The 14,658-nt window shown below is 38.0% G+C and overlaps 1 protein-coding gene across 14 annotated transcripts in view; it reads left to right on the forward strand.

Annotated features, from left to right (window-relative positions):
• MSRA (methionine sulfoxide reductase A) overlaps nt 1-14,658 on the forward strand; it is a 260,633-nt gene that overhangs the window by 137,389 nt on the left and 108,586 nt on the right. The window lies entirely within an intron of this gene.

Genomic DNA, 14,658 nt, shown 5'->3' on the forward strand with positions numbered 1-14,658 from the left:
GCTGCCTTTTAATTGTTGTAGGTCTTTTTCAATATCTTGCAGTATCTTTTGTCTCAGCTGTAGCAGTTTTGGTTGCATCCCTAAAACTGTCAGTCTTCCTTATTTTTGCAAGGGCCTAACAATTCCTCCTTCACAATGCAGCTTAAATTGGACCAGATGCTGCATCAATAGAACAGTCTGCCCATCTCAGAGGCATTAAGCCCAAAATTATTTAGAAAATTGAAGCCTTTAACGTACTCTGGATTAATGTGATTAAGTAGAGCTTGCTTTAATTCATAGCCATCTATTCCTTTATTAATAGCCATTTCATCAACAGGAGCAGCACATATGGGTACAAGATGACTGAAAGTTAAATTGATTGCTGTAAGCCTGTAAGAAAAGCATTTAATGTTTCAATAATAACTGATGTAAGACTTCACTGTGGGGCATTTTAGATAGAGTAAGACCAGCTTATAGGCACAGTATTTATTAACATCCTTTAATTTTTAATATAAATGAAAGTCTTTTTTTTTTTCCTATCCCTTCTTTAAGTCAGCATTTGATATACAAGATTATTGTAGTTATAAAGGAGAGTCTCTGATGTGAGTGGTAACAGCTGGGCCAGGGCATAGTAGAGTCTAGACTTTTGTAAGGCTTAGAGAAAGATAAAATGGAACAGAGGTTCATTTTGTGTGGGTATATGTATCCATGCATTCTCCAGTGACACACATTTCTGATCCTACAATTGTTATACATGCTGGAAGCTTGTATACCCATAATAAGACAAGTCTGTGATTCACACACTTACACTCCATTTTTGGGTAAGGTTTGGGTAGTCCTCATTGTTTTCCCAATTCAGTGATGGTTATCATAGAATCACAGAATGGTTTGGATTGGAAGGGACCTTTAAGATCATCCAGTTCCAAAACCCTGCTATAAGCAGGGACACCTCCCTCTAGACCAGGTTGCTCACAGCCCCATCCGGCTTGGCTTTGTGTGCTTCCATGGAGAGGGCATCCACAGCCTCACTGGGCAACCTGTTCAGTGTCTCACCACCTCCTATTAGAGAGACATTTATAGCTGGTATTTTTAAGAGGCATGAAAGAACAAAAATCAGTGAGTTGCTCTTAGGCATGAATTGCAGTTTTTGTTTAAGTAATCGGTTTTGGCAAGTTTATAATCCAACCTTAAAGGAATGGGTACTTTTTCAGAAAGTAATAGAGGGAGACTGTCTCGCAGGAGGGTAAACTGCTAATTAGATTGTCAGAGTGTTTGTTAACAAATGTCATGGAATGTATCAGAGCAGGTAGATTGAAGTTGGAGAGTAGTCCAAAATACTACTGATAAGGCTTTCTGGAACAGTATTTGAGAAACTTGTAATTCAATATACACGTAGGAGTCTGGGTGATGAGCTTTTACTACATACCTAATTATTAGATGTTGGAAGTTAGATAAGGTGAGTCAAAACTGCATCCATTCTCAGTTTGGGCAGAAGGCAGTCAATGAGATTCTCAGGGGAAGATATGTGGTCCCCAATCAAGATGTTGGCACTTCTAGACATTGAGGTTAAAAGAACTTTCTCTGTTAAGAAACTGCATTGTGTTACAGATTGAAATTATGTAACCTGTGCTTCTCTCCCTTAGAAAAGCTGGAGAGCTTCTCACAATATGGGGAAAAGCCTCTGCAAGGAGTGATGCACTGGAACAGGTTGCCCAAGGAGGTTGTGGGCATTCAAGGCCAGGCTGGATGTGGCTCTGGGCAGCCTGGTCTGGTGGTTGGCGACCCTGCACATAGCAGGGGGTTGGAACCAGATGATCACTGTGGTCCTTTTCAACCCAGGCCATTCTATGATTCTATGATAGCCACGAGAAAAGAACGTATGTCCATCGTTGTGCCAGATTTTATTAAATTCAAATAGATTCACTGTTGTATGTACTGTGCAAGAAACACAAATGTGAGGACAGTGATTCATCTTATTTGAAGATATCAGTATCTTGAGTTTTGTTTTTAAATTGTTTTCTAAATACTTCTGGGCATCTACATTGGTCACTTCTTTTTGAATGAATTAATATCAAGGAATACTGGGTTCATTTGAATTAAAATCATCTTTGGACTTTCTTAAACGTTCCCATTTAAGTGGGAATTTTAGAAAGGATAGAAGTGACCTGTAATATAAAACTCTTGATTTGTGAGTGGTCACATGGAGATAATGGATAGTCAAATACAATGAATGTCCATTAGGTTTAAACAGGAGGTAAATGCTTTCACTGGTTTAACATGAAGTACAAGTTTTACATTTATGCAAAAGTGGCAGAAGTATTTTTTGTCACAGGTAAGTAACAGTATTAAAACTGTGTACTGGAGTAAATTTTAATTAATTTACTCAGCGACTGAAATAAAGGTTGCTCTTATTGGTCTATTATGGCATAATTAATCATCAGTAATAATTCATTTTACATGGCTTTGTGAGGTTAAGCATTGGCACAGCCATTCATTAAAGTTGGAGTGAGAATTAATAATGTCTACAAGGTTTGCCACAAAAAAAAAAAGTGAAATATCTGTAAAGATTTATTAAAGGCTAACAATTGATCTACTTGTCTTTATTTTTCAAACTTGATCTCAGATATGGGTCACACATCTGTAGAAATATATTAGCTGGCGTTTGATCTATTTGCAGTGGTTAATGGCCTTTGTGAAACCTCTGACACCATGTAGCATATTTTTCATGGTGTCCTTAAGAAGATGCTTGTCATCACTATGTGGGGTTTTATGCTTAGAGTGAGATCCTAGGAATGAAGAATTTCCATAGTCAGAAATGAGAGACTCTAAAACATCCACGTAGCCTTCGATGATGTCGGCCTCTTCTCGTTGCAGGGCTGCTCATCAGGAAGGCTGGTGACAATAAACATGCAGCCAAGGAACAGTTGATTCTTTCCACCACTTTTAGTGGGTGACATGGCTTTTATTCTCTGTACAGCAGCTTGCATAGTGAGATGGCAGATACAATTGGCAGTGTATCATAGAGTCATGCAGTGGCATGGATTGAAAGGGACCTCAAAGGTCATCCATTCCAATCCCCTGCTGTGAGCTAAGTGCCTCCTACCAGAAAAGACTGCTCAGAGCCCCATCCAACCTGGCCTTGAGCACCCCTGGGGATGGGGTATTCAAGTATTGTAATGTCCAGGCATTACAATAATGAAATATGGCAACCACATTTTCTTGTTTGACCTGAAGTTGGAGTAGCTAACCTGTTTCTTGTGAGTTTCCCACCTCATCCTTTGCCTTCTCTTTGCTTCATTGCTCTTCTTTACCTGTTCTCTGCCAATTCAGTCTTCGACTTTCACACTCATTGGATTATCATCCTCTTAAGTCCTTTAAACAACTTTTTAATCAGCCAGCCAGCCAACTTTTCCACCCTATTTCCTGTATCTCACTTCTATCACCCACCACATCTGTACATGTCTTATTGACCTGATTCTGACCCCTCTGCAATTTTAACACTTATATCAGGCAAATTTTTATCTTTCTCCCTCAATAATCCTTCATGAGTATCACTTTAATATGGACAACACTGTAGTTTATATTTGAAAGCAAAGTAGTGGGATTTCAAAAGCTCTTAGGGTGGAGTGTTTTGCTTCACCAAAGCACTGGAAAGGAAATAACAAAATGCATTTCGTATGCTTTCAGATGGAGATTTTTTGTTCTTGATCCCATTTTTTCAGTTTCTCTGTCTTGTCTACTTTTGTTTTGAAGATGCCTTGTTTGCCTCTGTCCCCAGACATCAGCCTTTTAACAGTTCTCTATGGCAGGTCCAAAATAATAACATGGATTTTTTGTAATTATCGACCTCTCAGTAATGAACATCACCTACACCTAATGTCTGCGTGCTCAGTTCTTCCCAGTATTTTCATAGCTGTATTACAGATGAGTTGTCAATGCTTTATCCTTTAGCTCCATTACACAGGTTGTTTCTGACAAAGAAAACAGGTTGCTTGGCCACTTTTTGAATATTCCAGAACTCTAATGTTAGTTTTCATGGGCCTAAAATATTTAATTGTATATTAATTAATTAATTAATTATAAATTAATCTCGAATGTTCATCCTGGTACTCTTTTCTCTGGAACCCCATGAGTGTCTCTGTCATCATCACATCCTCTGCTCTGTTGCTGTCTCTTTTCACTTTGCTGTCTATGAGAGGTCTCAGGTGAAACCATCTTCTGCTTTTTCCATGTTTGTTTTGGGAGATAATGATCCTAATCATATTTGTGTATAGCATATAACTGTTGGATTAGTTTAATAATAATTAGGTATGAAAGAGACGGTTTCCAAGTACAAATAACAGCAATATTTCTTCATTTTTTTCTTTCTTTTCTTTTTTTTCTTCTTTTTTTTTTCTTTTCCCAGGCAATAAGCATTTGTAGATATGAGCAGTTTTCTTCCAAGAGCTGTGTTGTTGCTCCAGTTCACAAAGAGGAATTCACAATTGGCATATTTCAGAAATCTAAGCTTGTATTCAGAGATCTCCTCAGAGTACAAACCTCTTACTGAAATCACTCAAGGGAGAAAAGGGTAAAACTACCATTTTGATGATCCTAGTGGAAAAGAATAGATATTAGCAATCTTACTTGTTTCTTCTTTTCTAATCTTAAAGATTATTAAGCATTTTCCAAATACTTACACCAAAATTGCTATAAATAGTTGTCCCTGGGCATTCTATTTACCTCCGTTTATTTCTTTCGATATTTGTTCTCAGTCCACATTTCAGTTATTCTTTTCCTTCCATTATGCCCATTTATTTAAGGAAGTTCTGAGTGTTGCATAACTCTAGTACAGAGCCTTCACAGATAAAAGCTGTAATTCCTTTTTTTGAAATAAATAAATAAATAGAAATCAGTCTTATTTTCTGCTAAATTGACATAAGAAAAAGTATTTCCATTATAGATTGAAGCTAGATCCCGGCACAGAGTCCAGGCATTTCATTTAGACATCTTTTTCTCTTGTCCATCTCTTCCTTTTTGGCCTACAGCAGAGCTCTGGTTGGTTTTTTTGTTTGTTTGTTTGTTTTGTTTGTTTGTTTGTTTTGTGAAACAGGGTGGACCTACCTATTGGTAGTCCATTGAATCTTTTAGGGATTTGTATTAACTTTGGAGTAGCGAATAAATCACTACTCCTTAAGGAAAATTTCAATGTTTCAACAGTCTTGCCTCGTTTTGCAGTCATCTTCTAGTTCTACATGACTTCGGTTCTACATTGTCTTCGGTGAGAGAAGGGCATAATGCAAGTCCTGAGGAGGCTGTCTGACTTTGCAAGGAAGTACTGAGGAAGTGCTTTTACAATTGGACAGGATTCAATCATTACCCATAACTCCATTTCTCAAATTGTCACAGGGCCTGTAGAAGACCTGCTGCCAGCTGAAGTCCAAGTGGTTTGTTCAAGTCAACTCCAATAAACGGGATGTATTTGTGGCAGAACTGAATAGTTGTCATTTCATATAGTTGAAGATAGCATCATTTTTATTGAGCTTGTTAGAAAAGCTATATTCTAGAAATGGAAGATAGTATAGTGAAATTGTTGCCATATGAAATTCTTACCTGTAGACAAAATCGTATCATCATTTATATTCCACACATCTTGACAGAACTCATTTTTTTGTCTTTATCTAAGCATGGTAATATTGTTTCCCTTTGCCCCACATGACATATTTCTACAAGGCAAGTCTGTGTGTGTGGGTTTTCAATGGATACAAAAGCTCATGGCAGAGCTCACTGTATTCAAATAAATTATGTTGCATATTTGGAAAATTAATTATGAAGAACACAATGTAATAGTGGGTTACGCTCTGCAAAATGGGGATAATGGAATCCAGATTTAGAAAGTACTTTGAAGTCTTCAGGACAAAAGCATGGTGCAACTGTGACACTGTGTTAATCTTTTATCCTCAAAGTTTTTCATGCCCATGGATAATAGGATATATTTCCTGGGCAGGTCTTTATTCATTGAGTTTATCTTTTATGATAAAAACAAAAAACATAATTTCTTTAATTGAATTCTTCAAAGGAGCTTTGCAGTGAAACAGTCTTCTGGGCTACTGAATTCATTACTGTGTGAGAGAAGAAATCAGTGATACCAGATGTAGGCTAAAGCTGTGTGCAGTGTAGTGCAGTGGGATAATGAATCGTGTGCTTTAATTAGTGGCCAAAGTTTGAGTTGCAGTTCAGTTCAGGTCAGATCCACATAGCAAAGGGCAATGGGTTTAGGTTGGATGCCCCAAGTCTTACACAGCTTTGTTCTATCTATTGTTCTCTTCTGTCTCCATACATTCCCATACAGTTTTTTCTGTTGTTCAAGAATGATCTCTATACATAATACTGTATATGTCAATCAGTGTGTATTAATGCAATGATGAACCTAAGTTCACATAATCCAAATTATCCAATAGAGAACTAAGCTGAGCAATTTGAGATTGGATTCTCCCCAAACACAGAATCTAGCATTGTGGTCATTAAATCTCTCCTGCGATATGATCAATTTTAATTAAAGGAGTACTTTTATGTTTGTGATGAGCTTCCAGTGACAGGGTTATGATTTTTTATCAGAAATAGATAAAACTTTCTAGTGATATTACTCTACTGATAGCAGGTTCAACACAAGCCTTGGGCATACATTTTCCTAGAGAGATTCTTTATTGAAAAGTAAAAATCTTTCTTCCCTTTTTTTGGGTTTTGCTCTGTATTACTGTTTTATGCAGTACAGAGAAAAACACCTGTAATGCAATGACTTTGAGGAATGTCAAAGTAGAGGGTGATAAAATCAAAGAAAATTTTGACATTATCTTCCACATAGAATGAGTGGGGAAAACGTAATAAATCCATTGTATAAGTATCATCTACACAAAAGATAGAGTGTTCACATACAGTTAAATCAAAACTGTATGTTGTGCTGCTACTTTGCTGTTATAAAGTTTTTTAGGAACATGTAGTAGATTTTCTTGTGCATTCTTTGAGGAGATAGAAATAGATGTATTTGGAATGAAAAATGATGGGCTCTGTATTTTGTTGTAGTCTCCCACAGCTTGTAATATAGTCCAGGAAAGGAAATTGAATGATTTGTGCTTCTTTATGCTATTGAGAGTTTCAGTCTCAGCCAGGAAAGCGATGCATTTCCCACCTAAATTCTGAAGAAGTTCAGTATCATCTTTCAAATCCACCTGTCTTTGAGCAGTATGTTCATTGTACCATCCCATGTTCATCCAACCAGATTTTTGACCTTAATTTATTTCTTATCACTGTCCAAATTGACTCTTTCTATATATAAATATATTGCAGTTTTTCAGTATTTGAATGTCTCTGAAATACCTTTTTGTTTCCATGTCCTGAGAAAACTTTGAAGTTTTTGTTACAGCAATGGTTATTCTGGCATGCCATTTCTACAGAAACTTACATATAGCCTTAACTCTTGGCTGCACACCAATGTAAGATGTTGTCAATAATATAAGATTGCTGTTAGTTATGTGGTTAAGTTTCTGTCATTCCCATTACTTCTTTATATTTAATCATTCATTTTATAAAGTAACATTCTCATTAGTGTGTCCTAACCTAAAGCCGTTGTTTCTCATACTAAGAAAGGCACACTTGTTTTGTTTTATATCCACACATTGGAGTGTTTAGATTCACACAGGTTAGATGGGAGAAGTCTGGCATTGTATTTTCCATGGTGCCAACTATAGTTGGTTTGTCAGTAAACATAATTTATTGAGATGTAAAGGCTCTGTCCGTCTAATGTGTTTAAACTTAGGGTTAAATTTGGGCTTTAATAGAACAACTTTTTAAAAGTGGCAGGATGGTGCTTTTCTGCATCCCGCACTTTAGCTGAAAGTTATTAACTTACCTATATAAAGATGATATAGAAATTGTAATTAGGTTATAGTCTAACTCATTGACGGCAATGAAAAGAAGAAAATACAGAAGTTCCAACTCTTTGTGAAGATAGCAGTGTTTGGAATAGAAAGGCTTTATTAAAGTTAAGTGAACAAAGGAAAAAGAGAGGCAATTCACTCATATATTCACAGCATTTAAGGCTAGTAAGGGCTTACTGCATTATTTAATTTGATATCTTTTATATCACAGGTCATTACATTTCATTCGGTTACTATTTTATTACGCCTTATATCTTTTTCCTTTAACAGGTATTTGTCAGAAGTGTCTCTTCCAAAAGGAGAGCTGATTGAATTTGAGAGTACCAGGAGATGGGGAATCAACCAGTTTCCTTAGTTTATAGGGCATAGGTTTATAGGAGCATTGAATGGTCAAATGGTGTAATTGAACACTGTAGTGTTTTGTAGAAGATAACCTTCTCCAGTATGAAAAATATGTGCCTGCTTTTCCATTTGAGTTTGCCTGGTTTCAGTTCCTACCACTGGCTCTTGATATGCTTTTTCATTGCTTGTTCAAAGACCCTCAGTCGTTCTCTATATCCTTTAATTGAAAACCTTTGGATTTTCTTTTTGAAAGCTAAACATAATGTCTCTTCCGGGGTTGTCTCTGAAACTCTTCTTGAGGAGCTACTTAATGTCAGGATTCATCTCACCAGTCCTGTTCATACCAACCTCATTTTTTTTAGGCAACCCATTTTTGTTTTTTTAACAGCAAAGGGATTTCTTATTTTCTTGTTTGTCTACTTCCACTCTTGCACTTTCTAAGACCCTCCTGTCAGCCTTCTCATCTGAGTTACCCACAAATTTTCTAAGTAAGTTGAGACTTTTTATTTCTTTACTGATAGCAACAAGCTTTGTACCAGTCCCTGCAGTGTGCTGATAAAAATGCTGCCATTCAATGCACGTTCCGTTTAGACAATTTTTTTAGAACTGCCATTTAGACAATTCTTAATCCATTTAACACGTGCACTATTGATATTGTATAGTGCTAATTTTTTAATCAGACTGTCATGAAGTAATAAGTCAAATGCATTAATAAAGTCTAAGTCTATTACATCCATGCTATTACATTCTGCATTTATTACAACTAGACTTGTAATTTCATCAGAGAATGAAATCAAGTTTGGCTGACAAGACCTACATTCCATACAACCAGACTGAATGGCATTAATTATATGCCTATCTTCAACAATTTTTCTTCAGCTGAATGTCTTGTGATATGCTCTGTTGTGTTGTACAGTATCCCTAAGGCAAGGCAACTCATCCAGTTCACTGATCTCTGCTGTGCAACACCATTCAAACCAGAGATAACCTGTATCACACATCACAACCGAACCCATTGCCCTACAGCTTAGACATTTTTCCCAGTACAAATAGTAAAGAAGCTTATCACTGGCATCTACAAAAAAGTGCTGGAATATTTTTTGATGCTGAGATTCCTTTTGAATGAAATTAAATCAGAATATTCTCTCCTGGAGCACATATAATGCATTCCAACTGTGAATAGCATTCAGCCTACTTGCCCAGACCAGAGTCTATTCTGCTAATCCCTCCTGAAGTGCTGGTAGTGCGGGCCTTCAGCCTAACAAAGACATACCCTATGTATACAGTGAAAAAGATGGTGAAGTTTTGTTGTATCCTTTTGTCCTACAGATGATATATATATATATGTGTGTGTGTGTGTGTACATATGCCTATATTTTCCTTTTATGGATTCTTCAATTGAAGGTACAGTTGAAGGAGGAAGAGCCCCCAGTGTGCTGGAGCCCTGGCACAGTGAGCAGGGAGCTGCAGGGGCTCCTCCTTGTGGATCTCCCACAGCCCCTGGCCATGGTGCTGGACACCCTGCTCTACATGGCCCTGCTGGAGGGACCAGAGGGACCCTGGGGTGCTTCCAGCTCCAACCACTCCCTGATTCTCTGAAGAGATGTTCAGGAGGCACACATACAGAATCCCAGAGTCATTAAAGTTGGAAAAGACCTCTAATACCACCCAGCCCAACCCCAGCCCACACTCACCTTGCCCACATCTCCACTGTTCTTGAACACCTCCAGGGATGGTGACTCCCTCGGCAGCCTGTCCCAGTGCACCACCACACTTTCAGAGAATAAATTTTTCCCTAATATTTTCTTTTTAAATTTTTATGTACTGTGTCATTCATCTGCCCTCTACTAAAACCAATAAACTTTCAGAAAATTCTCCTTTGATATGTGCATCACATTGTAGCTGCAGTACATGCTACCTTCTCTGGTGTTATTATATCTTCTATATATATTATATATATCTTCTAAGTTATAACATTTTGAAGAAGTGTTATTTCCCATGATGTTTTTTTCAGGCAGAAGATTCTAGTATTTAAGCAAAAATTTATTTAGATTAACAACTGCAGAATTGGCCCATGGTGATAAACTGGTTTCTTTCTCTGTAAGATTGACATATATTTTAGTACAGCTGTATAAAACGGTGTGGATCACACTGAGAAGGTAAAGCATTATATTTTGTAAATCAGAAACTCACAGGGGATAACGAGACAAACATAATCTCCTATTTCAGAGCTGACAAAGTCTGTAGAGAATTGGGAAACATAAAGAAGGTAAAAAAAAAAAGTTAGCCAAATGTTAGTGCCATTTAATATTGTACAGTGATCTTCCAAACAATATGAAACTCACCCTACAAAACTGAAAAGTGGTCAGGAAATCAGGAGTCATAGGAGGTGACTTTTTATCTACAAAAATTCTCTAATCTTTGTTAGGCAGGAAGTCAAATAATATTGCCATTACAGACCCTTCTGCCCTCTGAAAGTCTATCAGAGTGTTATTATTTCCATTCTTTTCACACTCATTACTTGGAAGGTAAAAGAAATAAAATTAAAAAAAAGTTAAAAGGATCCCCAGAGTGGTTCCTCAGTGTGTTCTTGACTAACTTTTGTTTGCTTGCTTAACACATCGCTATCTTAAAGAGAAGCTGGAAATGTAATGAACAATATCTGCAACATGATAAAAATTCTCAGGCTGGTTTGAAGAAGCAGATGCTCGAAAGACCTATTACTTTTTCATATAAAACTTTACATATTCACTAGGGCCTTGGCTTTAGCTAGCACAAATTGTTTTAGCTCCAAAATCAATAAGCTCTGAAATGTGCATTGGCTGAAAATCTGCTGCCTGTTCCTTTCAGTTACATTTAGACATTTGTGTCAGAAAATATATGAGACTTATGAAAAGTTTATTGCACAAAGAAGGGGAAACTATAAAGAGAAGCCGTGAGACCATCTCTTAACTTTGGTGCTTGAGCTACATGCATGGTGCCTTACTGTACGGAATTGTAGAATCATAGCATGGCTTGAGTTGGAAGGGACCTCAAAGATCATCCAGTTCCAGCCCCCTGCTGTGGGCAGGATTGCGAGCCACTAAGTCAGACACCAGGTCAGGCTGCCCCCAGCCCCATCCAACCTGGCCTTGAGCACCTCCAGCAATGGGGCATAAGGGATGTAGGAGATGAGTGGCATGGGCTGGCCATATGTCTAACCAGCGGCACATCCCTTTGTTTCAGTAGGCAAAGAGAAGCAAGTCAGAAATGGGGCAGGAGGGAGTAGCTTTGGTATTGCGTGAATTTCATAACCCAATTCACCAAGGGCTGAAGCATTGGGAGAAAAGGCCCACGTGCCACGTGGGTGCTGGCAGGTGAGGAGTCCTTTGAAGTTGCTCCACTTTGCAGGATATAATGAACTGCTTACTGCATGCAGCAAGTTAAAAAGAATGAGCTCAGTTCTCTAATCCGTTGGCTCGGGCACTCACCTGGGAGATGATTAAGAAGGTGAAAATCTAAACACTATTAGGGAGAAAAAAAATTGAAAAGAAGCACTGATGTGTCACTCAGATGTCTTTTTTTTTCCATTGCTCTTTACAGGAAGGTTTTTGCCAGAGTTTGAATCCCCACTGAAAGAGCTCACTGTAGCTAATCCTCTGAGAGTGGCTATGTTTTCTAAGTGGGAAATAGATACAGGATAAACAGACAGTCTGCTGTTGGCACACAGCCCTCCCTGCCACAGCGTAATAAAGTCTTATCGGCTGCAGCGAGGTTCTTCTATGGCTAAGCTCCTTCTAAAGCTGAAGGAGAACTGAGCACCATGGCTGGAAATCCGATACTGGCACCTACAATTAAAGGATTTCCATTTGCAGATTTAACAGCAAATTGAATTATATTTAGTGATTCGATAAATCATGTGCTTCAAAGTTTGGGCTCTCTTGGGAGGAGGCTCCAGGAACTTTTGGAACTTGGAATGAAGCACACTTTCACTGTGGAATATTAAAAACCAGATAATTAAAACCAGTAGGTGATCTGAGGACACTATGACTCTCTGACTTAATATAAATGGGCATTTTGTGATAAATTCTGAAAGAGGTACGAAGTTGAAGAGCTGAGTATCACTGAAAGAATGCCATCCATCACTGAGCAGATTAAGTTGTTTCAGCTGTTCCATGTTAGCTGGTTTAAACCTCTCCTTAGAAGACGTACAGCTTTTTTCTTTGATTACTGCCTCTCCATTCTAAGAAATCTTACCAAATAAAGATTTGGTTAGAAATGTTTCAATATGGGTGGGTTTTCTTACAGCACAAAGGAGTGGTTGGCTGTTGTGATGCCTGCTCTGTTCTTTCTCTGTTGTGTACTTAGCATATAAATCTAAGATAAATGCCATACTGTTTTTGCAGTCAAATTTCATAGAATCATAGAACTGTTGACCTTACAGGTCATCTATTCCAACTCCCCTGTAAGGAACAGGGAAATTTAAGCTTAATGCCAAAAATTAAATAAGAAAGCAAACAGAGTTTTGGTTTCCTTTTGTCACTTTGGCTGCAGCTGAGTCACATCCAGCACAATGAGCTGAGCTTCTGCGTGCTGCTTGGGTTAAACTTGGGTCTCTGTCGAATCCTTATGAAGCACACAGTACCTGCACAGTGATTGCTCCTTCTTTCTGTGTCCAATACTATTTTCTCTCTGTGCTTCTCCCAGGAAAACTTGTGCTCAATCATGAAGCCTTTTACCTCTGTTTGCTCTTGTGCACCCAGTTGATTGGAAGAGTTTCCATGGAAATTGGTGGGAGCTACAAGCACTCACCACAAATGACTGAGATTCTTCATAGTAGAAATAGCCATGCCATATTCGGAAAGAAAACCCAATAGGTTGTGGAGAGGCTTTGAGGAAAATTAAAGGTGAATCTGATAAGACTGTCAGGCATTACCTCTTTGCTTTCTCTGAGAGGATGAATATTGATTTTAAATATGCTCTAGGTTCTAACAGTCTGTTAGCCACACATCTAAAGGTTTTTTTCCATGAGGTCAGGCTATAGAGTTCTTAGAGTAGTGCTGTTATTTCCCTATTCAGAAGAAAAGAAGAAAGCTGATTCTTTGAACTTCTGGATTAGTCAGAGCAGACAGTGTTGACAAGATATAATTGCTGCTTCAATTGAGAGGAAAGGTAATGCCTCTGTTGTTCTGAAGTTCTTGAAGAAACTCTCATGTGATCTGAAGCTACTTGTCGTAGACAAGCAATTTGCTCCTGAGTGGTAAGAACTTTTACATGGTTCACATTGGCTTTAAAAAATAATGAAGCCAGAAGCCACTCCTTCATCTTTTTAGTTACATGAAGTGTGCTTGCAAAATCTGGATGCAACGTTGTCCGTTTGTTCTCCTTTATCTTCAGCAACAATAAAAAGCCCGGGCTGGTCTTCGTCTAAGGCAAAAAGCATTATTTTCCCTGATAATCCATGTTAAAACATGGAATTTAGAAAAAATGCTTTCCCTCACCTAAGCTGGCTGTCAGTTCCTCCCATTCTATGGGAAGACCATTTCACTTTTCTATCAAGCTGACTATCTGTGACTTTTATTTTTATCCTACGAAATGTACGATCCCTTTCAGTTAGCCTACCATCAAAATTTGCCTTCAGATACTGGATTGCTTTTGTTGACTTCAGTAGGCACAGTGCGAAGTGTGAAAGAGGAATGGGGCCATCATTTGCCTGGACAGTATCCAAGTGGTCAGGATGACATGGCTTTAGCTACATGTTACATATAACTTGTACATTTTTTGCCTTTTAATCGCAGGGAGCCTATCTTTGCTGTATTGTCAAACACACTGGACAGGAACCAAATTGATTTTATCAAAATTTTCATTACAGGTATCCTAGATATGTCCCCTTTTACTTCTCTGTGTTTTAGACTAAATTTAATCCTACTCTTTTAAATCCCCTTTAATAGCTAGCCCACCCTTCTGTGCCTCATTTAAGTTTTCTTCTTTTCATGTGCCCCAATTAACTGATATAATGCTGTCTTACTTTTCCCTCTTACATCTCTTTCATATGTCCTAGCATCCTTTTCATTTCCTTCCACTACTTTTTTTTTTTCTTTTCAAATTTCCCTTAGTACTAAATTGGTATTTTCACTGAACATTCCCCAGTTACTTATAGACTGATATTTCTTGTTTGGTGGCAGCTAATTCAGAACCCACCAATGGGCCAGATTCACCTGGTTGTTGCACTGCATGAAATTCCAGACAGTTCTGTTGAAGTCAGCTGAGTAAAGCTGAAATTCATGCTGGTGAGAATGACATGAAAACCTGGTGTAGTTTGAACAAGTAGCCTATTACATGCCCATCTAAAAGTAATTCTGACCATCCAGCTTACTTTGGCTGATATTTCCATGTTATGATTTAACTGGAGAATAGGGTTGGGTTTTTTTTCCTGCTGACG

The sequence above is a fragment of the Gallus gallus genome, chromosome 3, assembly GCF_016699485.2.
Source record: "Gallus gallus isolate bGalGal1 chromosome 3, bGalGal1.mat.broiler.GRCg7b, whole genome shotgun sequence".
Taxonomy (NCBI): domain Eukaryota; kingdom Metazoa; phylum Chordata; class Aves; order Galliformes; family Phasianidae; genus Gallus; species Gallus gallus.